We start from the raw sequence: 27,849 nt of genomic DNA, 5'->3' as shown, positions 1-27,849 counted from the left end.
AATACAGATGGCCAAAAGGGACATGCAGAGAAGGCAGTGGCACCCCACTCTTGCCTGGAAAATCCCATGGATGGAGGAACCTGGTGGGCTGCAGTTCATGGGGTCGCTAAGAGTCGGACACGACTGAGCGACTTCACTCACTTTTCACGTATTGAAGACGGAAATGGCAACCACTCCAGTGCTCTTGCCTGGAGAATCCCAGGGACGGGGGAGTCTGGTGGGCTGCCGCCTATGGGGTTGCACAGAGTCAGACACGACTAAAGTGACTTAGCAGCAGCAGCAAAAGGGACATGAAAAGATGCTCAGCATCACTAATCATCAGAGAAATGCAAATCAAAACTACAATAAGACAATACATCACACCTGTCAGAATAGCTATTATCAAATAACAAACGTTGGCAAGGATGTGGAGAAAAGGGAACACTCTTACACTGGTGGGAATGTAAACTGGTGTAGCCACTATGGAAAGCAGTATGAAGTTTTCTCAAAAAACTAAAAATAGAATTGACACATGATCCAATAATCCCACTCCTGGGCATATATCAAAAAAGACAAAAACACTAATTTGAAAAGATATATGTACTCCAATCATCATAGCAGCGTTATTAACCAAGATCTGGAAGCAATCTAAGTGTCCATCAACAGATGAATGGTTAAAGAAGATGTATACACAGTGGAACACTACTCAGTGACAAAAAGAACAAAATTTTGCTATTTCCAGCTACTTGGATGGACTTGGAGGGGATTATGATAAGTGAAATAGCCAGACCAAGACAAATATAGTATTTTACTTACATGTGGAATCTAAAACATACAACAAACTTGTGAATATAACAAAAAAGCAGACTCAGAGATGTAGAGAACAAACTAGTGGTTACCAGTGGTGGGAATGGGCAACATAGGAGTGGGAGAGTAGAAGTAAAAGAAAAAAATTAGAAAACTGTCTTTTGTGGAATTAGTTATATACAATAAAGCCAAATGAAATAAATATTTAGTGATTTTATAATATAAAAATGCACATGCCCTTTTTTATGGCTGAGTAGTATTCCATTGAATCTCCATATATCTATCTATATCTACATGGTATAGATATATACCCTATATTCTTCATCCATTCATCTGTTGATAGACACTTAAGTTGCTTCCATATCTTGGCTATCATAAACAATGCTGCTATGATCATTGGGGTGCATGTATCTTTTCAAATTAGTGTTTTTATTTTCTTTGGATTATATACCCAGGAGTGGAATTGCTGGATCACATTTTAGTTATACTTTTAGTTTTTTGAGGGTACCCCATTCTGTTTCCCAGAGTGACTGCACCAATTTACATTCTCACTAATAGTGTAAGAGGGTTCCCTTTTCTCCACATCCTCCCCAACATTTGTTTTTTGTGCTCTTTTTGATGATAGCCACTCTGATAGGTGTGAGGTAATATGTCTTTTTGTCTTTGATTTGCATTTCTCTGATGATTAGTGATGTTGAGCTTCTTTTCATTCATCTGTTGGCCATTTATATGTCATCTTTGGAAAAACATCTATTCAGATCTTCTGTGCTGTGCTTAGTTGCTCAGTTGTGTCCAACTCTTTGCGAACCCATGAACTGTAGCCCACCAGGCTCTTCTGTCCATGGGAATTCTCTAGGAAAGAATCCTGGAGTGGGTTGTCATGCCCTCCTCCAGGGAATTTTCCCAACCCAGGGATCAAACTCAGTTCCCCTGCATTGCAGGTGAATTCTTTACTGTCTGAATGAGCCATTCAGATCTTCTGCATATTTTTAAATCAGGTTGTTTGTTTTCTTGATATTGAGTTATATGAGCAGTTCATATATTTTGGATATTAATCGTTTATCAGCTGCATCATTTGCAAATTTTTCTCCAATTAGTAGATTTTCTTTTCATTTTGTCAGCGATATCCTTTGCCCTGTAAAAGCTTTTAAGTTTAATTAAGCCTCATTTCTTTAGTTTTGCTTTTGTTTACTTTGCCTTAGGTTCAGTTAAGTTCAGTCGCTCAGTCGTGTCCGACTCTTTGCAACCCCATGACTTGCAGCAGGCCAGGCCTCCCTGTCCATCACTAACTCCCAGAGTCTACCCAAACCCATGCCCATCGAGTTGGTGATGCCATCCAGGCATCTCATCCTCTGTCATCCCCTTCTCCTCCTGCCCCCAATCCTTCCCAGCATTAGGGTCTTTTCAAATGAGTCAACTCTTCGCATGAGGTGGCCAAAGTATTGGGGTTTCAGCTTTAACATCAGTCCTTCAAATGAACACCCAGGACTGATCTCTTTTAGGATGGACTGGTTGGATGTCCTTGCAGTCCAAGGGACTCTCAAGAGTCTTCTTCAACACCACAGTTCAAAAGCATCAATTCTTCAGTGCTCAGCTTTCTTCACAGTCCAACTATTACATCCATACATGACCACTGGAAAAACTATAGCCTTGACCAGATGGACCTTTGTTGGCAAAGGCATGCCTCTGCTTTTTAATATGCTATCTAGGTTGGTCATAACTTTCCTTCCAAGGAGTAAGCATCTTTTAATTTCATGGCTGCAATCACCATCTGCAGTGATTTTGGAGCCCAGAAAAAGAAAGTCTTCCACTGTTCCTAATATTTCCTTGTTTATTTGCCATGAAGTGATGGGACTGGATGCCATGATCTTAGTTTTCTGAATGTTGAGCTTTAAGCCAACTTTTGCACTCTCCTCTTTCACTTTCATCAAGAGGCTCTTTAGTCCTTCTTCACTTTCTGCCATAAGGGTGGTGTCATCTGCATATCTGAGGTTATTGATATTTCTCCCAGCAATCTTGATTCCAGCTTGTGCTTCCTCCAGCCCAATGTTTCTTATGATGTACTCTGCATATAAGTTAAATAAGCAGGGTGACAATATACAGCCTTGACATACTCCTTTTCCTATTTGGAACCAGTCTGTTGGTCCATGTCCAGTTCTAACTGTTGCTTCCTGACCTTCATACAAGCTTCTCGGGAGGCAAGTAAGGTGGTCTAGTATTCCCATCTCTTGAAGAATTTTCCACAGTTTGTTGTGATCCACACAGTCAAAGGCTTTGGCATAGTCAATAAAGAAGAAGTAGATGTTTTTCTGAAACTCTCTTGCTTTTTCAATGATCCAGTGGATGCTGACAGTTTGATCTCTGGTTCCTCTGCCTTTTCTAAATCCAGCTTGAACATCTGGAAGTTCACGGTTCATGTACTGCTGAAGCTTGAAATTTGAGCCTTACTTTGCTAGGGTGTGAGATGATTACAATTGTGCGGTAGTTTGAGCATTCTTTGGCATTTCCTTTCTTTGGGATTGGAATGAAAACTGACCTTTTCCAGTCCTGTGGCCACTGCTGAGTTTTCCAAATTTGCTGGCATATGGAGTGCAGCACTTTCACTGCATCATCTTTTAGGATTTGAAATAGCTCAACTGGTATTCCATCACCTCCACTAGCTTTGTTCATCATGATGCTTCTTAAGGCCCACTTGACTTTGTATTCCAGGATATCTGGCTCTAGTTGAGTGACCACACCATTGTGGTTATCTGGGTCATGAAGATGTTTTTTGTACAGTTCTTCTGTGTATTCTTGCCACCTCTTCTTAATATCTTCTGCTTCTGTTAGTCCATTCCATTTCTGTCCTTTATTGTGCCCATCTTTGCATGAAATGTTCCCTTGGTATCTCTAATTTTCTTGAAGAGATCTCTAGTCTTTCCCTTCTATTGTTTTCCTCTATTTCTTTGCACTGATTACTGAGGTAGGCTTTCTTATCTCTCCTTGCTATTCTTTGGAACTCTGCATTCAAATATAAATCAACTATACTTTAATAAAAATTGCAAAAAAGGCAATGCCCTTTGATTGAATGTCCCAGTCTTAGAAATCTCCTCTTTACAAATAAACTATCAGTATACAATGATATTTGCATAAAAATGCTTATTGTTATGTAGTTTATAGAGGTAAAACACTGGAAACAAATGAAATCAAAGAGGGAATTGCTTAATATATTATGTCCATCAACTGTAGAGTATTACCTAATCATTAAAAAGAAAGTACCACTTGATTTGGAGAGATTTTTATTGGAATGTTTGGGGAGAAAAGATGCAAAACCTGCTGTTTAATTTGACCCACTTATAAAAATAAGTTATGAGAAACACCCAAATGGGTGTATGTGTATATATGATTATGTAGGTGTTGTAAGAAATATGGAAGGATACACAGTAAGTAGTTAACATGGTGTTAGTGAGTGCGCAAGAGCATATCTGCACTTGTGTGTGTGTGTGTGTGTGTGTGTGTGTGTATGTGTGTAGGAGTGTTGCAGAAACCAGTACTCAAGAAACTAAGTACCACACTTGAGAGTTGGAGAACTCAGGTTTATTATGCTGGCGGGCCCTGAGGAGTTAACACTCTAAGCTCTGAGCCCCCAACAAAGGGGTTACAGAGTTTTTATACATGGACAGGCATGATTAAGTGGGTTTCCATGGGCTGTGCAATTGCAATGAGCAGGTCAAGGGTGAGTGAAAAAAGCTACAGTTCCTAGTATTGTGAGTCCCCACTTTCTGAGACTGCATGACCTACATGATCCAGACATTGCAAGGAGCAAGCTTGAGTTACAGAGGCAGAAGGAGCAGGAGGTGATGTAAAATTTTAACGTTTCCTCTTCATTTCCTCCTCATGATGCTTCTATCACTCATTGTAGAAAGCATCATCTCATGTTTTGGCAGGACAGTCAGAGCTCCTCGTTGTTTAGGGGGCTATATTGAGCTGTTACCATCTGTAACTTTATAGATTCAATTCTAGAGGCTATGAGCTGGGTAAAAGCATTGAGAATAGAAGGGCCAAAGAAGAGCGCCACAAAAAAAAAAAAAAAAAAAAAAAAACAAAAAAACATGAAGAGAAGAATGGTTAAAGGGAGAAGCCATGTTGCCCAGCTCCAGATATTTTTCCAATTATTCCAATTGACCCAGGAATTTGCTAGTTCGTCTCTCCTTTTCATGATTCATTCCCTTAACTGTTGAGCCATGTCCCTGACTATTCCTGTTTGGTTTACACAAAAACAGCATTCTTTGTTCAAGAAGAGGCTGAGTCCTCCCTTTTCAGCTGTCAATAGGTCTAGCTGTCTCTTGTTCTGTAAAACCACCTCAGCCAGGGAATCTAGTTGGTCCTGTCAGGCCCCTGGGCTACTCTCTCAATGTCGTCTGTGAAGTCCTTGGAGAGTGTATGGTAGAAGGTGGTTGATGAAGCAATTCTTCCTATTCCCATACCTATCCCAGGCATACTTCCCAGACCAAATAGTAGGGGTATAAACTGGATGGTTCTTTTTGACCACGTATGAACTGCCAGAGCTACAGTAAAAGTCTGGTTGTTAGGGACAATATTCATCGGGGGTGTGAGGAAAGCCAAGGTGCAGATAACCATCCAATTGACTGGTAGATCTAAGTAAGCATCTGTCCCACAAAAAGAAAAGACCTTGATGGGGGTAGCACCATAGTTGTTTGTGGGAAGATGAGTAAGCCACTCACCTTTTAAAGTTTGATTACATTCATCCCTGGCTAAATTGCCTACAAGTTCAGTTCCTCCATCATTTGTAAAGCATTCTGGAGCCTTTTGATTTAACTGTTTTCCTTAAGACTGGCCCTTGTAAGGATGGATCTATACGAGTTCCCATGGCTATTGCATTATTCAATGGTACTGGTGTAGCTAAGTACCGTGGAGCTCCTAAGGATAAGCAAAGCCAGCAATCCCTGGCCAGCTGGGGGTTGGTGTCATTAAGAAGGTGATGAGTTGCACTGAGAACCTGGTACAGATGAGGGTCTAAGGGGGAGTTAACTCTGTAACCTGGGTCATACTGCCAACAGGCAGAGCCTGATTTTTTTAGGGCAAAGGTGGCTCGTGATTTTGTTTGTCTGCGTTATTGTCCCTCTCCAGTAGGTTTTTCCATTTATTTAGCAGACAGACACCTTTTCTGGGTTGTAACATCTGTGTGGCCTTTGGGAGTAGACAGAGGCACAGGTGCATGATGACAATGCCATGGTGTCAGGATACTGCCTGGGGTTTGGATCCTCTTGGGGGGAAAGGTAGTGGCAGTGGGGGACATAACTGGAAAACATTTTTGGCACCCAGGCCCCTGGATATACATCACATGGTTATGAAAGCAGTAGGTGATCCACCTATAGGACCGACTATCTATACATCATTCTAGCTGATGGTTTGAGTAAGGGATTTTCCAAGGGTTGACTGTAATGTTGACAGGTGCATGATGGATAAGGAACGGCACCATCTGTTACAGCAAGGGACACCAAAAGGCTGCAAAGCAGCCTGCACATAACAGATAACTGAACACTAGAAAGGTTTTCTTCCCATCTTTGGGTTGTCACAGCTATAGCAACTGAGCCTATTGTGAAGGGGGGTCAGCTATACTGTGAGCAATTTAGTTAGTAGGGAGAATTGATCATAAGAGACATCTAATAAGAATGAGGCTTCCCACTACAGTGAGAAAAGAGACAGCTAACCGCAGCTTCTGACCCAAATCCCAGTCCTGGGGTGTGACTGAAGCTAGTCCTGTAGCAAAGAGCACAGCAATAATACCAATCAGGGATAGAGGCCAGGGTTGACAATAAAATCCATTGATATTTTGATAGCCAGATCCTCAAACTTCCACCGTGCATTGACCAGCCAATTGCCAGAGTGTGGCTGGAGCAAGGCTGAAGAAGCCTCAAGTTTCTGCCTTGCATGGACTAGTCAGCTTCCGAAGTGACTAGAGCAGGGCTCAGCGTCCTTCGTGGGTGAGGGCCGTTGTCTTTGGAACCGGACTTTGAGGAGGTTTTTGGGGCCCCGAACTGCTTTCCAGGTGTCCTCATCACAGGAAGTCACTGCCTTCTTGACTCTGGTGTGGTGGATCCAAGGGAATGACACATATATCTCTAACAGCAGTAGGGGTTGCCAGGACGACCGTGTGAGAGCCTGTCCAAACTGGCTGCAGTGGTTTTTTTTTTTTTTCCCCCTAATCTTTAACCCATACCTCATCTCTTGGCTGATAGGGATGAACTCAATTGCCTAAAAGAATGGGTGTCCTTTCTAAGGTTTATTGGGCAATACGGTGGGAGACTTTTCCCAGGGCCTGGAGGTATTGGCACATCTCCAGGTCAGCTAGTTGTTGGAGGTTTCCCTTGAGCACTTATATCCCTGGGGGTGGGCTCCCGTATAAGATTTCAAAGGAAGAATAGGCTGAGGACCTCAGGGTGCATTTATGGAGGGAGATGAGAGTCCACAGAATGATAAGGCAGCTTGTTCTAGCACTGTCTGGGTATTGGCTGGGGGATATTCTTGTTGTACTACTACTTGGAGAAACAAACGTAACAAGAAAGTTAAAAATTTATGGCCCAAAGATTAATAGGTGTAGGAAAGTTGCTGAGGGGCTAACCAGGAGAACCAGGTCCAGACATTGATTCATAACAGTAGTGTTTCTCTAGGTATGAGAAGATGCAAGAATTTGGACTCATAAAAATCTTTACATGAAAGCATCTGACTATCTGAAAGCCTGTTTTCTGGATTTTTCCCAGAGCACAGAGTGCCTTATTTTTTGTCTCCACCCGGAACTCCTTTCAAGCGGGTGTTGAAGGTCAGCATCTTGTAGTGGTCATGATTTAATCTTTGTAGAGGCAGCTGGCAAGGGCCAAATTCCAGTCAGCAGGGTCCCTTCATAGCCACATATTTTACCATGTTTGGGGGGCATTTCATGGTCATTGTGTCCCACAGTGCTGGGAAGGCTCATTCCCAGGTCTAACAAAGATTCCACTGACAGGCCACTCAATGTGTTGTCACTAGACCAGGCCTTGTAAGTAACAAAGTCTCTGGACCATACCTGCCTTACCAGCCTCTTGGTTCAGGAAAATGTTTCCTCTTGTTGCTTCTTCCCATATCTAGAGTTACATTATTACAATCATTGATCTCACATGGAACTACATATCAGCATTTTATCACAGATTCAGTCCCACATTTGGTAACATAAAAAATAATCTTCTGAAGTAGGCTACTCAGAAAATAATATAACTAGCAGTTACTAGTAAGGTCACAAGCAAGAATTTAAATCAAGAACTTTCATTGGGTATAGCCTGGTATACCCCAGGTCATCTGACTCAGTTAAATGATTATAGCCAGTGTTCATCTCCTGGTTGTACATCATGGAGCATCTGACCTTTATCTAAAGACTGGTTACTGAGATAAGCTTTAGAAACAATCTTGGAGTGTCTTTTTAATAACTTAATTAAACCTTTTAGCAATATAACATAACAAACAACTCTCTTAGAAGTGAGTCTTAGTAAGCATGGACCTTAATTAACAAAACTAGAACTTAATATTCAGTGAAACTTAACTTTTTTCTTTTTTTGGAGAACACTGTGAGGGCATTAACCCTGTAGCCAGGGAAGGCTTTAAACCATCAAATAAAAATGAGGTCTGTCAGGGAGCTGAGAAAAACCAAGCAGCCATCTTGGATTTCCCATAGCCCTGGCTCTTTGATTTTCAGCTGTTGTTTATCCATTTTTAATTCCATGATTCAGGAGCAGACTATTGCTATGTTTTAAGGACATCAGGATAGCAAAAGTCTAACCGTGAGGGGTTATGTTTTGTAGATGCAGAATGAGCTTTGTCTACATGTACCATAATCTTAAATGTTTATTTACTTTACCAAAGTAACAAAAAGATTTTAAAAACAAATGCAAATCACTTAAAGACAAAGAAATTCATAATCTGTTATCGAAAGCTGCATTCTAAAAAAACTTTGTTCTCTAAACAGAGAGAAGACCAAATTCCAGTCTGGTACCAGCTTACTCTTAATAACAAAACTTGTTTATCTGTTTAATCTTAGAGAATCTTTTCCATAAATTTTGAAGAACTAGCAGTATTCTTCTAAAGGCATGAGAGTAAAACCATAGAAGGCATGTTTAAAATCTGATTCTATTGCAATTGACAAAGAAACCTGGTCATAACACTTTAATATGACAACTAGAATTATAATTGACCATATTTTATCAGAGCATATTGGATCTATATGAATTTCACATAATTTTAGGATATCTATATGAGTAACATCAGTTATACAGTATAACCTAAAAAGATTTATCACCCCTTCAGCAGTTCTTCTCATGTAGTTCATCATAATCAATGAACCCAGGTAGCTTAATAGCTATTTGGGATATCTCAGGGGCCCTCTGAAGCATCCCAAAATTAGCTAGAAATCAAGTTATTTAGGAAGCTTTGTGGATAAATATGAAAAGGGTTTATAACATTCAGTCAGGTAGGATCATATAAGTCACTGTGAAATAATAGTTATTTACTTAGCCAAAGGTAATAAAAGATTTCAAAGGTAAATATAGAACGGATCAATTAAGAGTTAAAGGAACTTAAATCTATTATTAAAAGCAGTTCAACATCTGAAGAAAGTATATCCTCTTAACAGAAAGAAAGGCTGAATTCAAGTTTTGTACCAGCTTACTTTAAACTCATTTAGGTAAACTTAACTAAATTTATTTTAAACTCAATCAGTCCTAACCATGCACAAAACTTTTTTTCAGGGTCCACTTTCCACAAACTTCTTAATGACTTTCTGTAACAGCCACCTGTAAGTCAGACCTATTTCTTTTCCCTTTATAAAATGTAATTTTATTTTTTATATCTTCTTCATTAAAAACATACATCCTACTTCCCTTACTAGATTAGCAAATAAACATTAACACTAGATAATTAATATTGAATATTTCCCAGTTTACGTGAATCTGAAATTTATTTAGGTTAATTTTTCTTGTATTTAGAATTGTTTGATTTGCCAGCGCTTAGTTTTTTAGGCCAATTAAATTAAAATTCATTTACAACTTCAACAATATTATCAGAAAAAAACAAAAGACATATGCTGAGACATACATAAATACAGACAGACAGAGATCTCATAGTTTTCTGTTTGAGATGTAAAATATTTCTTTGACCTCCTCCCCCCCTTTTTTTTTCTTTGCTTGAAGTTCTAATTTGCCCAAGGCTGAGGTCTTAGGCAAAGTTGTCTGTGTATTTCAAGGATGTGGAAATGGTTAACTTCAATCTTTTCCCTAGGCAGGACTTTTAACAAGCTAGATGTTTTTCATCATATATGCAAAAAAGAATTGATTTTGCAGTTTCCAAAAAGGAAATTTTTTCTCACTCCATTCAATCAGCAATCATGCACTCACTATCATTCAGAGGCTATCACAATGCTTCCCTTCTCCCAAGTCCCCAGGTTTCCTTAACTGTTGCTCCCTTCCTGGGAGCTCCAGGGAGGTTATGAGTCACAATGTCTCCCTTCTTCTGAGTCTTCAGTTCTCCCTATCTGATGCTCCCTTCCTGGGAGCTCCAAGGAGGTGATCAGTCTCCTCTTCTACCCACCGGGGAAGGACCTGACTGGGTACTGGCCCTGGGGCCTTCCGTGATCCTGTGGCCATTCCAGGTGAGTTGGTCCGTCTCTCCAAGGAGTCAAGTTGGGCCTCGTCTGTCCGGAGAATTGGAACATTGGTCCGAAAGAGAAACTGGAATACCATCAGGTGGCACCCCTCCTCGTTCCTCTCGGGGTTCCTTCACTCCAGCCAGACCGAGCCACCAGTCCGGCGGCTCAAGGGACTCTCACGGGGGCCTCCAGAAATGTTGCAGAAACCAGTACTCGAGAAACCAAGCGCCACACTCAGAGAGTTGAAGAACTCAGGTTTATTACGCAGGCAGGTCCAAAGCAGTTAGCATTTTAAGCTCTGAGCCCCAAACAAAGGGGTTGCAGTTTTTATACATGGACAGGCATGATTAAGTGGGTTTGTAGGGGCTGGGCGATTGCAACGAGCAGGACAAGGGTGAGGGAGATAAGCTCCAGTTCCTAGTATTGTGAGGCCACACTTTCTGAGACTACGTGACCTACATGATCAGACATTGCAAGGAGCAAGCTGAGTTAGAGAGGCAGAAGGAGCAGGAGGTTATGTAAAATTTAAACTTTTCCTCTTCAGGAGGGGTGATTGTGGGTGAGAATAGGGGAAGTAGATGGAGCAGCCAAGCAAAAGTGAAAAAACGAAAAAAGTTTGCATTTTTAAAATATATGTATATGAAAACATGTATGGATTCACATAAAATTTTTAAAAGAATGTTTTAAATAACAATGTTTTGTGTGCTTCATACCCATGCTTAAATACCTTTGGAATCCAAAGCCATGTTTTACAGATGTCTTTTGTTTTGAGAGCCCTGAGCTAAATAAAGGAAACACTGTTTTCCTCCAGGAAGGATTTCAGGTTCATGTAGTTCATAACTTCTGATCTTATTGCCAAGAAAATATCAGAACTACAATCTATGAAATCCATCCTTTGTTTTATGTCTGGGTACACACACCCCCTCTCCATTGCTTTGTCTCAGGCATAGACATCTGACCAATTTATTTTAAAATGCTTGTTGTTATGACCAGAATTTAATAATTTATGGTTGTTACTTAAGCAACTGGAGGATAATATAATAAAATATATTCCAGATAAAATTTTTCATTGCATTGACTTGTTTGGATCTGAGCAATTACCTTGAAAATCAAATAAAGAAGCTATGCTTTCCCTTTAGAATTTAAACAGCACCTGCTTTTCCTCAGGACAGTTTGGATCAAGCTCTGTCATATGCTATTTTACTATAAAGAGGTCTTAGATATGAAGCACTCTGGATCGACATAATTCAGAATGACTTAAAGGGCACCAGCTAAATGAAAGGTGGTATTTGAATTAACAGATGGGCTCAATAGCATAGGAAAAATACAGGAAGTATTTAAGTCTGAAGCACACAGGACAATGTACAAGCTGCAACTCTCTATCCCTAAAAATTGTGAGTAAACAAACAAAACTAGAAGGCTTCCTTAAAGGAAGTGAGATTCTCTGGGAGTATTTAAAGAAATAGATGGACAATTGTTGTTTTCATATGGAAATGAGAGGAGACTGTGGTCAAGAAAGAAATAGAATTCGGGCACATTTTCCCCCTTTTATTCTAATTATTATTTATTTATTTGGCTGTGCTGGGTCTTAGTGGAAGCCTGTGGGATCCGTTTGTTTGTTTGTTTTTAGTTGTGGCATGTAGGATCTAGTTCCTTTCCCAGGGATAGAACCCTGGCCCCTTGCGTTAGGAGCATGGAGCCTCAGCCACTGAATTACTAGGGAAGTCCATTGAGCACAATTTTTTAAAATCTAACAACCCTGGAAACTTGTTGCTATTTGAAACTAACATATATTCGAACCTCAGTATCTAGCAGTTTTATAGAAAGTTAACCTCAAGATTACTTGTTATGTCTCTCCAGCTTGAATTCTGATCACACTGCATAACTTGCCAGCAGAATCTAAATATGTGAGGCTTCCCTACTCAAATATTAATTTTGTCAATTTATTTTTCTCTAAGGTAAAACTTTAATGTGCCTGGATTGTGTGCATAAATGAACTGTGGAACTACATGTGAGGCTTCCTTGTGGAACATTTTGGTTTGTTTTTATGCTCAAGTACATTTAGAGTAAGAAAGAAGGTGGAAGCAATTGACCCCAAAGAGTCTTTTTCACTAGAAATGTAGTTAAAAGCTAACTCTTGAACGATTTGAATCATCTCTCAAAATACCCCAAATTCCAAGTAATGTATATTCTTTTTGTTTTTAATTCTATCAAATATTTTATTTTGTTTTTTTTTCTAGATGATCCCCAAGTAGTAAGTATTAAGTAAATTTTAGTTGGACAAATTGGCATTTAAAACTTCCTCTTTGAATGGATACATTTTTAGATGTGACTGAGTCACTCTGCTGTGAACCTGAAACTCTCAGAGCATTGTTATCAGCTATACTCCAATATAAAATAAAAAGTTTTTTTTTTTTTTTAAAAGAAAACTCCCCTTTTGAGGCAACTAATGGCATAATTATATCTGCTTTGATTCAGACCTCTCCACCCCTTTCCTGGATGATAGAAATCCATAGTTTCTTGACAGTCTAGAGTCCCCCAAATCCCATTAGGTTGCTGAAGTCAGCAAGATCAGTCTAAAATACAAATTCTTTTCCAGTTTAAAATTATTCAGTGGTTTCTATTCAATTTTTGGATACATATCAAATTCTTTATCCTTGCTATGCAAGCCACATGATTATGCTCCTGTCTGTCTCTCCACCATACCCTCTGTCACACCCTTCAGATTCTCTTCCTTTTGGGAACATTAAGACGGCCTGGATATTCTGCTGCATTCATATAGCTATTTATTATACCCTTCTCACACAATGACAAATATTTCAAATACAGTCTATTCCTCTTGTAAACTCTTACTTATTCAAAATGAATTTTTGTTTGTAACATTCTCCAGAAAGCCTCCCTAGTTAAAACTTAATTTTCAAGTAACAGATACTACTTAAAGGTAGGTTAAAAAGGTGTGTGTGTTTAGTAAGTATGGTAACAATGCTTTGGTCAGCAAATCATCATAGAGGACAGAGATTATAAGGTAAACCTCTATGAATGGGGAGGACTTGGAAGAGACTTATGCTTTTAGGCAAGAAGGAAAGTTTCAAACAAAAGTATTAGAAGAAAAGGTAATTATGCCAGATACTGAACAGAATTGTTTTAATATTTATTCTGATCCTGGTATTATAGTTTATGAGCAGATATTTGTGTTTACCCTCTAAGTTAGAGTATAGACATCATGTACCTTTAAAGATTTGTAATGTATATAAGGAAATGCCCTAAGAAGATAAGCTTGTGTTATTACAGGGCAATTAGAGACTTTGTAGATTAAAAATAAGGACAATACATACTAAAGGGCTATGAGAGAGATTAAGTAAAAAGGATATTGGGACTTCAGTGAGAATTGGCCAAGAAGAAACTCTAGACTTAAATTCCTTGAAATGTAATACATTTTGCCCTAGTTAGGATCTATGGTCTGCATGTTCATGGCTTTGCGTTCTTAGTAAAATGCATCTAAGGGAAAGCCTAAGAATAGAAAAGAAAATGAGTTTCAGCTTACTTTAGCAAAGTAAGCCCTTTAAGGTGTAAGGCACATGAGATATTATTGCCTAGTTACAGGGCAGAAGTACTGGGATCTCAGTGGACTCACTATGGGTAGCAGTAAAATTATGTCATGATTTGAGGTGGGTGACATTACCATGAACCAGCAATTAAAAAGCCATTTTCTCTACCTTTTTTTCTTTAAAAGAAATGTGATCATAATATATATAGGGATGTATGAAAATGCACTGATTGTAGTTCTTTCTTTATTCTCAAAATGAGCAGGACCATGCTAAAATGCCATTTCTATGCCATGCTCTCTGATGTAGGACAGATTTAAAGACCTAATAGTTCAAAAGAGAGTCACTTGGTCCAGGAGAACAAACTCCATAAAAAAATTGTCTTTATTTTTTCCTGAGAATGAGATAATCTAAGGATCAACTTAATAGTTCTTAAAATATACAAAGCACAGTTTGATGAGAGTGTGGTTTATTTTTCCATTTTGTTGAAGAAGAACCAAATCAAGAATTTAGCAGGATGAAGCTCTTAAAAAGGTGGAAGGAAAGAAGGACTTTTTGATAGTAAGGAGCTAATAAACACTCAAATGACCTTGGAAATTGTCCATCCAAGTTTTCTGTAGACAATCACCAGTGTGCTGGGCTGGAGATCAAAAGACCTTTAAACCTTAGTCACTAATTAGTTCCATGTCCTGGGACAAGTTACTTAGTTTCTCTGAGTCCTAATTTCCGTACCTGTAAAAAGACACTTGATTCTTAGCTAGATTCTCATCTTGCTGATATGATTCCTATCTCAAGTCAAGGAAATGGGTTAGATTTCCTTGCCAGGCTACCTAATGACTTACCTTTTAAATAATACTTTTCCTCTTAAAGCACTAATTTGTTCATATGTTCTTATCATTTCATCAGCATTCTGAAAATAGAAAAATGCAAAATATCCTTTTTTCTAAAGCTTCATGTCAAACATATATTTACACTGAAAGGTCAAACTTCTATGTTGCTTGAACTTTTTGATGCTTTGCAAAGAGTACAATATGATTTCTTGGAGTTCTTTATGACAATTCACCCAGTACCAAGGATAACTTCACAAAAATGTTCTCTACGCTATGATGGAGGCACATGTGTGAGTCCAGAAGGGCCCAGAAGAAGGTATTCGGGCAAACCAAGGGGTTCAGGACATTTGAAACGTATCCTAAAGAGTGAGTAAGAAAGCATTCCAGTTAGGGTGACCAGATACAATACAGACACACAGTTAAATCTGTCTTACTCGAACAATTTTTAGTATAATTTTTAGTGTAAAGAGGCCCCAAATATTGTATGGAACATACACAAAAAAATTTATTGTTCATTTGAAATTTAAATTTAACTGGACATCCTATTTTTTTATTTGCTAAATCTGGCAGCCTGGATTCTAGCCCCAGCTCTATCTGCTCATCTATGCCCCTGATATACTACCATCATCATCTTTCTCCAAGGCAGCATCTCACTTGTATAGCATCTTCCCAGAATGACCATCTCTGACCATGGGGTCCTTCCTTCATTAAAGTTAATTACTCTCTACCTTGTTCCGACACCATTCTTTAACATTAATCTCTATAAAAAGACATCACACTGTATTGCAGTTATTACTTTTTATTATCAAGTAACATTTTAAAAGAGCCAAAAACACAGTGGGGAAAAGGCAGTCTTCAATCGATAGCATTGGAAAAACTGAATGTGCATGTGTGCTTCATTGCTCAGCTGGGTCCAACTCTTTGCGACCCCCATGGACATGTAGCTCCAGAATACTGGAATGGGTTGCCGTGCCTTTATCCATGGGATCTTCTACCCAAGGATCAAACTCAGGTCTCCTGCATTGCAGGCAGATTCTTTACCATCTGAATATTCCCATGCAAAAGTATAAAATTAGAGCTTTCCCTTATACCACTTAAAAAAACCTGAAATAGATTAAGGACGTAATTGGAACTGTAGCCATAAAACTTCTAGAAGAAGATATAGGAGAAAAACTCTTCGATATGGGTCTAGGGGATGATTTTTAAGATGTGACACCAAAAATTCAAATGATGAAAGCAACGATAAACAAGAGACAATCAAATTAAAAATCTGCTGTACAGTAGAAGTAACAATAAACAAAATGAAAAGACAACATGCAGAATGGGAGAAAATATTTTCTTTTAAAAAAATTTGTTGGAGTATATATGACTTACAATGTTGTGTTAGTTTCAGGTGTGTATTGCAATTATTTATTTAGTGTCTATCTTACTATTGGAACATAAGCTTCCAGAGGACCATGTCTTATTCATCTTGGTGTGCTCAGAATGCCTGGAAATAGATGAGATCTCTGTGAACATTGTTGCCTAAATGAATATATGGATGTGGATATGAGTAATGTCCCATGTAGCACTGATTTCCAAATGAAACAGAGAACAAATAGAAAAGACACTTCAAATAAGGTCATTTATATATTTTTTAAAATTTTCCTCTGCAAGCTCAGCATATTGGACATTTGTTGCTTAGTAGACATTTTTCTTCTTTCTGATTGCCCAGGATCTAAACTTCCTTCTTGAATTTGGGGAATCTACTATTGAATTCACACAACAACATAGGGGAAGACAGGTCCTGACAACTAGAGTGTGGTCATGTGACCCAAGCCCAGTCAATTGATATGGACTTTGAATTCAGAATGCATCCAGGGTTTGGAAATCAGAATGAATGATAAGGAGAGTTTAGGCTTTATTCTGCCATTGCTAGTGGTGGCTAACAGTGCCCAGGGTTGACATGCTAACCAGGGAATTTTCCTTCTGCATGACTATGTCAGTCCTGAGTACTATTCGTCATTGACTTCCAGTTCTTTCCTTCCTCTGGAAACATGGTACAATTTCATTTTCTGGCTGCCTTGTGGTTGGATGGAACCATGTGGCCAGTTATGGCCAATGAACTGGGGTGGAAGTGAAGAGTGTTCCTTTAAGACTGAGAGTTTAATTGGTCAAGTGGTGGCTCCTAGTAAAGAATCCACCTGCCAATGCAGGAGATATAGGTTCAATTCCTCGGTTGAGAAGATCCCCTGGAGGAGGAAATGGCAACCCACACGAGTATTCTTGCCTGGAGAATCCCATGGACGAGGAGCCAGACAGGCTACAGTCCATGGGGTTGCAAAGAGTCAGACATGACTAAGAACAGAACACACATCCATACAACCCACAGAGTTATCTTTTCCTTCTGGTGTGACTACTGGCAAGGTTTGAGATGGTGGCTGCCTTATCAGCCTAGGGCCCCGAGGGACTATGTTGAGCAGAGATCCTTTGTCAACTCAAAATGGATATGTGGATTGAGTAAGAAATAAGATTTCATTGATTTAAGCTGCTTAAACATAACCTAGCCAACACTGTAACTTAGATTCCTGTTTATTTATTAGCCTAGTTCATAAGTCTTCCCACTGTTTCTGTTAACCAACCTGTATCTTTCCAACACATTCTTTGTTTCATAAGATAGATAGAATTGATTTCAGTTGCTTACTCAAGAATAATGACAACTGTGACAGAAGATGGTCATTGCAATGTCTTACCTTTAATTTGTAAGAAGAATGTTATTTGGGCCTAAGAGCTATTTTTCTAGATTTTTGTAGAGAAAATGTAGACTCTAGGAGGAAAGAACATTGTTAGAAATCCTAATATTTTATGGCTTGGTAGCTATGCTACCTCTGGAATGCAGCTATTTGAAATTGATTCCTCCAGGGCTGATGTGAAGGTTAAACAAGAAATGTCATGTGAAAATGTTCTGTAACTCTAGTAGGATTGTACAAATGTGACACCTTATTCCTGACCCAGGCTGGGACTGAGCCAGTCTAGGCCATGGAGAATTGAAGGAGTCCCATTGCAGTAACACTTGAGACTGAATTATCAAGTCATTATGCAAAGAGCAGATGACTGCAGTTACTGTGCAAATATGAGAGGAAAAGTAGGGACCTTGGGAAGGAAGAAATCTGAAGACACCAGCTAGATTCTCAGCTGGGGTTGGGTACATGGTGTGTTAGTAGAACATCTGTAGCCCACCAGGCTCTGTCCATGGAATTCTCCAGGCAAGAATATTGGAGTGGGTTGCCATTCCCTTCTCCAGGGGATTTTCCCAACCCAGGGATTGAACCCTGGTCTCCTGCATTGCAGGCCAATTTTTTTTACTGTCTGAGCACCTGGGAAGTCCCTCAAGGAAAGAAAGAAAGTTGAAAAAGAAGAACTGCCTGCCCACTGAAGCTGTCACTGGGATGAGGCCAGAAGTGCTATAGGCTAATGGAAAGAGCATTAAATTCAACCGAAGATTCACTTGAAAGCTTGTTGCTTATCATAAGGCAACTGCTTCTGGATCCTTTTTCTACTTGACCAAAACATTGTATCAGACCCTTCAGGTACATTGCCTCAAATCCTCCCAGCACATCGTTTGTCTCCACTTTTGAAGTAACAACTAGTTTTTCCCAGGCATATGCTCATATTTCTCTCATTTATCAGTTGTATGATGCTGGAAAAGCCCCTATCCCTGGTACTCTTGATCTCGGGTGGCCCTTGGCCTACAGTGGTTTGAAGCGGGATTTCAGTTCCCAGCCAGAGACTAAGGTCAGGTCGTCGAGGTGAGAGCACCAAATCCTAGCCGCTAGACTAGTAGTTAGTGACAAGGCCCTGGCCCTGTGGCTTTGCAGAAAAGATTTCCCACAGAGACGAAAAGCAGTGAAGCAAGTATTTATTAGGGGGAGAAAAGAGTACAGTGTGTGTAGGTAGATACAACACATGGGTAGACTCAGAGGGAGGATTGTGCCCTCATGGTGGCTTGAGTCATGTTTTGGGGGCATTTCTTACAGGTTTCTTTTGGCTGATCATTTTCATTTGCTTGGTTCTGAGTTCATATTTGGTATGTCTCAGGGTCCTCCCATGTGTGCATGCTCATCTCTTAGCCAAGATGGATTCCAGAGAAGAAGTCTATGGGTAGCTGACATCACTCATTATGAGGTGACTCCTCCTCCTCCTTTATTGACCTCCAAGGAGCCTTTCTGTGCATGCGTAGTTGGGAAGGTCTTCTTAACTTTGAGAATGAGGAATATGTGGCCTTTTATCTCTTATCTGGACAGGGCCCAGCCTCCTCCATCATCCTGCTTTTATGGAGTTTCTGCTATTATGGAGTTTCTGTCCACAGGGGAGAAACTGTTCAGTCTGGGGCCCATCTATCTCCTGCCTCCCAGTCTGTGTGTGTTTTTACTAAGGAGGTGACTTGGATTTCAAGTCACCTTATAAATAACCAAAGGTATGTCTGTGGCCTCTGGAATTTGGACTTTGCCACCATTGTCCCTCTGACATGAGGGCCTCTACCAGTTCCCACTCTGGGGTATGGCCACTCCCAGTTAGGAAGTCTCAGCCACTTTGTTATTGCTTGCAAGGATGTTATTTTTGCTCACAGTAATGGTGTATATATATCCTTTATTTTAGAATTATTTGTACCTTGGCATTTCTGGTTTTGTACACTCTTTATTTTGTTTTATTGTTGTTGTTTAGTTGCTAAGTTGTGACTGACTTTTTTGTGACACCCATGGACTGTAGCCCACTAGGCTCCTTTACACATGGGACTTCCCAGATGAGAATACTGGAGTGGACTGCCATTCCCTTCTCCAGGGGATATTCCTGACCCAGGGATCAAATTGGCATCTACTGCATTGGCAGGTAGAGTCTTTTTCACTGAGCCACCTGGGAAGCCCCCTTACTCTGCTTAGCCTATTTTAAATTACTTTTTATGGATTAGTACACCATTTTCTAATCTTTGACTCTAGGATTTATTCCTTTAAAAATTCTTCCCTTTGATTATCTCTTCATTTTATATGATCTTTAATTTTAAAAATCACCTTTATAGTATTTTCATTCTTCTTTAATTTCAAGGCACTAACCAATTTTTTTCATTTCAACTCCTTATATTTTCACCATTCTGTTTAATTTTATGTAATTGTTTAATGTGCAAAATATCCCTTTTAATTATATGTTTTCAACTGTTACTTTTCCCCATCATTTCTAGCATTCATTGTAACTGCAACCTGCTGTTACAGTTTTTTCAGAAAGAAACTTTTTTCCCCACATTCACATCCCAAGCTGAGATAAGTTCTTTTGCCTTTCATGCAGTTGGCTTGTTTTCAATGAATCCTTTCATTGAACCATTCTTTTCAGTGTTGTGGCTTCATCCAGTGGTCTCACCTGATGCAGCATGTATCCAAAGCACTGCCTCCTGCCTTGTGCTGCCCTTAAAAGTCCCCTTCTTCAGGAAAATCATATAGCCCCACTAGAGCTATAGTTTCATATGATCAGTTGCATTTCCATCTGCCTCTTAAGTTTTAGCCCCTCATGATTTCTACCACTTTATTATTAACCTGGCCACACATTTAAAAAGACGTTTGTTATGTCTCTCTCTGTTTTGTATTGAGAGAAATTCCACATAACATGAAATTAACTATTTTGAAGTGTTCAGTTTAGTGATATTTAGTACACTCACAGTGTTGTGCAATCACCACCTCTGTCTATTTCTACAAATTTTTATCACCCCCAAGGGAAACCCTGAACCCATCCAGCGGTTAATTCCCTGTTTTCCACCCCTCAGGCCCTGGCAATTGCTATACTGCCTTTTGTACTTATGGATTTACCTATTGCTTATATTTCATATAAATAGTATCATTCTATCTGTGACCTTTTGTATCAGCCTTCTTTTGTTTTGTATTATGTGATGTCTGTTATATTTTATCTGGCATTTTTTAGCTGTTTTGTATTGGAAAAAATTTCAGGGCATCTACTATATACATCATGTTGCTGGAAATAGAAGTCCTATATCCGATTATTATCATGAGTAGGAAATTAAGGGACTTTACTGAAAATCCCTTTGACTGATTATCTCTTGGAGTTCCAAAACTTTCACTCAGTGTTTTACTTTTTAAAGAAAGCAAGGATAAGAGAGTTTCTTCTAATATTTGGTCAATGATTCCCTAAAACAGTGTGCATTCAAAGTATACATTCATTTTATACATATCTTGAATCCATTAATCCATTGCACTTAATAAATTCCTAGAAAAAGTGATTTTTTTTCTAACTTCAATAAAGGGGAAATGTCTTGAATCAGGAAAAGTGTGCTATGAATACATCTTACTTATCTCTCCTATAGAGATCAATTCTTAATGAGCTTCCAAATAGCAGTGTGCTGTGTTGTTGTTTAGTTGCTAAGTCGTCTCTGACTCCTTCGCTACCCCAGGCTCTTCAGTCCATTGGATTCTCCAGGCAAGAATACTGGAGTGGGTAGCCATTCCCTTCTCCAGGGACTCTTCCTGACTCAGGGATCAAACTCATCTCCTGCGCTGGTAGGCAGATTTTTCAACACCGAGCCACCAGGGAAGCTCCAAATAGTAGTTAGAAGTAGCAATTGTTTCTCAGAGCGAAGAAATGAACTCTCTAGGATAAGATAGCCAGAGATGAACAATATGACAACTACCTGTTTTGGTAGGATAATTTTGAATATGCAAAATTTTCAAGCATTTTTGAATTAACAGAAGTGTTTATCAGCTAAAGAGATATGCCTCTTGGGAGGGCCTCCAGATTTTCAAGGGTTTTTCTTTTTTTCCTTTATCATGGGCAATTTTTCTTCTCCCCCCAAATTGTAGATATAGAAGAATTTATTAAAGGTAATCATCTCTATAATTAGCCAGTAATGATTTCCCTTTCATTTTCAAATACACTTATTTTAATGAGCAAGTCTGATGAGGTCAACCCAGGACCACTGAAGTCAAGATCTTTGAAGTGAATGTGTGTGATCTTAATGGATATGATTCATCATTTGCCTTTTCATCATAATGTATTCAAGTCTGGCAGCACCTTTATTCATCTTAGAAATGAGCTTTCCAAATGCATAGGCTTTATTTGCTCAAATTGTCCCTTATTTGTCTCAGCTGGATAGGAAAAGAATTATGTTAGAGACTGGTTAGACATCTAATTCAATCAGTACAAGGTGCTTTCATCTAGACCAATGGTTCTCAACGGGGGCTGCCCCCTCCCCCGCCCCACCAGGGGACATTTGGCAATGTCTAGAGGCATTTTTGTTTGTTGCATGCAAATGGTGGGGAAGGGGAGAGCAGTGGTGGTGCTACTGGTATCCAGTGGGTAGAAGCCTGGTGTATCATTTAGGGTTCTCCAGAGGAACAGAACCAGTAGGATGGAGATATATAGATGATGAGGAATTGGCTCACACCATTGTGAAGGGTGAGAAGTCCCACAGTCTGATCTGCCAGATTGCAAATCATCTTGATTTGCAAGATGGCAACCCAGGAAAGCCAAAAGATGTGATTCAGTCCAAATCGGAAAGCCTGAGAAACATAAGAATCAATCAATGGTTTAAATTCCAGTCTGAGGGCTGGTAAAGATCAGACGAGATGTTCAAAGTCAAGCAGGCAGGCAGGAAACAAGAGGGGAAAATTCCTCCTGCCTTCACCTTTTGTTCTATTAGGCCAATGGATTGCACGATGCCCACTTACATTGGAGAGAGCAATCTGCCTTACTGAGTCCAGAGATTCACATGCTAATCTCATTCAAAAACATTCTCATAGACACACCCAGAAATAATGTTTAATCTGGGCACTCTGTGGCCAGTCAGTTTGACACAGAACATTGACCATGACACCAGGAGTCCTGCCAAGCATCCTGCAATGCTCAGGACAGCCCCTATAACAAAGAATCTTTCTGGACAAAGGGTCAACTGGGCAGAGGTTGGGAAACCCTGATCTAGCCTGAAGCAATTTCAGAATTTAAATCATGTTCCTTTTTGGTCTCAGATGATTTTAAAAGACTTATAAAAATGCATTTGAAGTCTGCCAGGCCAGAGAGTATGCTGTTCTATTAACACTTTCATATCAAAATATTAGAGATCTAAGATTTAGTTTCTCACTTTTCAGTGTTCCAGCTCAAGAAACTTAACACCTATATTCTAGTTGGACATTTCCCAAAATACAATCCTTAAGCCACTAATGAGTGACAAGGGTTCCCTGCAAAGCTGTAAAAATACCTAAAAATGTAAAATTTTAGTGTTTCTGATCACATATAATCCCATAGACTTTTACTGAATCTTGTTGCACTAGTTCTTTTCCCACTGGAAAGTGCAATGAGTAGTTTCATCAACAGTTATGAAATGTTTTTCTCTGCTGAAATCTTTCTCAGTCAAAAAATGATTGAGAACCACTGCTATAAAAAATTTTCTTTTGAACAGCTCCTCCCACTCAGACTTCTGCCAAGGTTAGTTCACTCCTTCTCTCTGCTACTTTTTACCAATAGATCTTGGTCTTCCTTCAAGACCCACCTCAAGTCCCCTAACACTCATGGATGTATTCATTTACTTGCTCATTCATTACACACACTGAGAATCTAGTAAACACCTCTACCACTATGCCAAGGGCTGGAGACATCGAAAAACTCCCTAAAGACAGAGTTCCTTGAGTAACTCATTGCTGGAGGAATACTAACCTCTGCTAACACTTCCCTTTCATTACAACCCACAATTTAAGAATTATATCTTGCTATTTATTACCTTCAAATTGACTTTTTTGGTATTGATTTCTCCTTCTGAATCATAACAAAATATCTTTTTTGAGCTAGGGTTGCCAGATAAAGTATGGGCCATCCAGTTAAATTTGAATTTTGGATAAACACCGTCTAATGTTTTCAGTATGAGTATGTTACAAATGTCATATGGAACACCTTTGGGGGATTTTCCAGGCAAGAATACTGGTGTGGGTTGCCATGCCCTCCTCCAGGGGATCTTCCCAAACCAGAGATTGAATCCTGGTCTCCCACACTGTAGGCTCTTTACCCTGAGCCACCAGGGATGTTTTACCCTTATATTTTAAAAGTTTATTCAGACAACAAGGTTCTACTGTATAGCACAGGGAACTATATTCAATATCCTGTGATAAGCCATATTGCAAAAGAATATGAAGAGGAATTTATATATATATATGTATATATATATATATACACACATACACACACATTGTATATTGCTGTACAGTAGAAATTGACACAACATTGTAAATCAACTATACTTCAATAAAATAATTTTTTGAAAGACTGTTCAAATGTAACTGAACATCTTGTATTTTTATTTGCCAAATGTGGCAATCCCATTTACAGCAAGAGTTCTCTAGTATTTTTCCTACATCTCCAAGTATATATGAAAGAGGCCTGGAATGTGCAGTCAGGACTCAAATGAGCACTCCTATTAGCAGTTGTCTCATTCCTTTGAGGAACACAGAAGGTTAAAATATTTTTTCCTCAAAGGTAGGGACAGTGAGTAATTTGTTCTAGTTGATAGTGACATCATAGTTAAATCAGTTGTGATCTGAAGCAGGAGCAGGCTGCCAGGAAATCATGGGGTTTAGGATGTAACTTCTAAAATATCAAAGTAGGAGAGAAGAAAATTCAGGCTCTAAGGATTTTTTTTTCTCCCCCATAAGGATAGGGTGGGTGACAGTCTGTCTTTTAGTCCCATCCATTCCAGGGTGAGTTTCACACAGGGCATTGGTAATATTGATAATGCAGGGAAACAACTTGTTTCAGTCTCAATTATTTGGATAATCAATCATGGAAATTTAACCACAAATAGTATTTTTTTTTAATCTAACACTTTGAAGTCAAAGAACACTATGCTTTTTCTACAGTCAACATTGTAACTGAAAATACCCAGAGCTTCTCCTGAAATCTCAGCATCGATGAAATGACTTGACTTAAATGCCCAGAAGGCATAAACAGCCATTGCTAAACAGCATCTATTTTGAGCCCAGCAGGTTTCTATTTGCAATCCCAACTACAAGTATTGCTTTTTGGAGCCTGAAAATGCCCTGCTACATGGAGTGTGTTGGTAAGTGTCACACACACACAGATAGCCCAAGTATTATATAAACAGGAATTACTGTCACACAAAATTACTGCCACGACAACTTCACGATGTGAGCTCTTTAATACTTGATTTTCATCGCCAGGAGTCCTGCACTCTAATCTTGGCTACATAAACGGGTGCTGCTGTTTTTAGGAGAAAGGGGTGTCTGAGATGATATTGCTTCCTGTTCCTATTTAGAACCTTCTTTCTGTCCCACTTCCTCACTATTAGGGCCTACCTGACTCAGACCTTGGTCTGAGCCTTGGTCCCCAGGCTTACTTGTGGAGATGTAGACCAAATAACTCCAAATGTCTTTTCTAGCTCTGTGGCCCACATCATCAGTCCTCTTTAGTTGGAAAAGTATTAACTTATCTGTCTTGAGGAGATGAAAATTTCATCTGAATTTGTTTCACATTATTCCAGGTGGAAAAGCAAGTAACTGAATGATTTACAAGAGTAGGAAGTAAGGAGGTTGGAGAGGAAACTATTTCCTTTGAAATGCAGCAAATCCTCTATTATCCAACGTGACTGAGCAGCATTTTTCAGATTAACACAAATTTATCAACCAATTACCAGTTTTTAAATCTTTTGAGCATAATGAAATATGCTTAACAAAATATAGTCAACAGATTTTTAAAACACTTAATTCTGAAAGTTTTCATGAATGTACATAAGTAGAAATGTACACAAGTGAAGTAAGTCAGAGAAAGACAAATACCATATGACATCACTTATATGTGGAATGTAAAAAATGATACAAATGAACTTATTTACAAAGCACAAGCAGACTCACAGACATAGAAAACAAACTTGTGGTTACTAAAGGGGAAAGAGGGGGAGAGATAAATTAGGGGTTTGGGATTACCAGATACAAACTACTATATCTAAAATAGATAAGCAACAAGGACCTGCTGTATAGCACAGGGAACTATACTCAATAGTTTGCAATAAATTATATGGAAAAAGAATCTGAAAAGGGTATATATATTATATATATATATGCAGCTGAATCATTCTGCAGTATGCCTAGAATATTGTAAATCAACTATATTTCAACTTAAAAATATAGAAAATAGTATAACTTTTTCTTCATGCACCTATCACCTAATTTCAATATCTGTCACCACTTTGCCAGCCTTATTTTATTTACATCAGTCACTATCTTCTATTTTCTCCTAGTGTATTTTAAAGCAAATCTTAAATATTACATTGTTTTACATTCTAAATATTTAGTATACATCTCTAACTGATAAGGTATTTTTATATAACCACTGTGTCCTTATCGCGTACATCAAAATGAACAATAATTGCTTAATATAATCTAGCAGCCAATCCATAGTCAAATTTCTCCATCCATCCCCTAGATATAATTGGTTTACTCTAATTAAGATCCAAACAAGTTAACACATTGCATTTGGTTGAGTCTCTTAAGTTTCTTTTATAGTGAGCACAATTTAATCTCTTCACTGGACAATTTAGAAAACATTCCAGAATTTCAGAGACTTCTGGGATTCATAGTATAATAATAATTATAGTGCATTTGGCTGGATATCTGTGAGTAAGTGGTTAATAATATGCAGAATATGAGACTGTGCTTTAGGACTTTGGGATAGAGAGCTTCTTCCAAGTGATACACAAAGAACCAAAGAGAGATCATGGTCTTTGTCAAGTAGTTTCTTTCAGAAAATGTGTAAAGGACTTAGTTGAGCTTTGTTGGCTTTGTCATACAAATGCTTTAGCTAACATTTTCCAATTTAAAGCAAACACCCCCAAAATATCTACCTAAAGTCAAGCCTTTTTATTAGAGAAATCGCAGTATTAGTAAAATTTGAAGAAGTTTCTACTGCAAAGTTTTTTATGGGTGTAAGGTATGTCAAGGAAGAGCTAATGGGTCATTTGGTTTGCTGAAAGAGAAAATACACTGTGTCCAGTAGGATAAGAGACTTCATCAAAGCAGCTAGCTAGGTTCAGGAAATTGGGGAAACCACATGGCAGTGGACCAAGAGGGGAAAAAAATCAAGCAGCAGTAACACAGAAGGTACATGGGGCTTCAGCCAAATTACTCAGAAGAAGGTACCTGAAAAGGGCTAAGAGTAGAGGAGAAAGAAAAATCCTGACATTGTGCATTAATCTGCCATAACAAAGTATCATACACTCAGTGGCTAAAACAACAGAATTTTCTCATTTTTGGAGGCTTGGAAATCTGAGATCAGCATGCCAACCTGGTCGGGTTGTGGTGAGGCTTCTTGCCTTGTACTTGGCCACCTTCTCACTCCCTCTGCCTTCTCACTTGGCAAAGGGAGTGGGCAGAGGAGAGTGGGAGAGAGAGGAGAGGGAGAGAGCACTAGAGGGTTTTGGTGTCTCTTTCCAGTGAAGGCACTAATCCTATCATTAGGGCCCCACCCTCATGACCTCATCTAAACCTAAAGAAAGAAAGTGAAAGTGAAGTCGCTCAGTTGTGTCGACTCTTTGCATAACTACCTTCCAAAAACCCTACATTTAAATATCATCACAATGAAGAAAGGGCTTCAACATAGGACATTTTCCCATCTTTTCTCTTAATATTTCTGTATTTGAGTTATTGTTAGAAAAGTTTTCCCTACTCCTAGTTTGTAAAGTATTTCTTTGAGCACTTGTATAGTCTAATCTTCTACATTTAAATTGCTGATCTATTTAGAATGTATCCTGGTATATAATGTGAGATATGGATTCAATTTTATCTTTTGCTTTATGGCTATCTAGTTATTTAAGTGTCATTTATTAATAGCTCCATCTTTGGGGTGACATATCAGAAAGGCAAAGAAGTCAGCTTGAAGTGGCACCCCAATTCACAGACAATTTGAACATCAAAATAAATACAGTGTGGATTAGAATCTATTGAATAAAATAAGAATCCATGAGTTCATCCTGTTGTAC

Source organism: Odocoileus virginianus, chromosome X (genome assembly GCF_023699985.2).
Source record: "Odocoileus virginianus isolate 20LAN1187 ecotype Illinois chromosome X, Ovbor_1.2, whole genome shotgun sequence".
In the NCBI taxonomy this organism is placed as follows: Eukaryota; Metazoa; Chordata; class Mammalia; order Artiodactyla; family Cervidae; genus Odocoileus; species Odocoileus virginianus.
Note: the sequence above shows the minus strand (reverse complement) of the source record.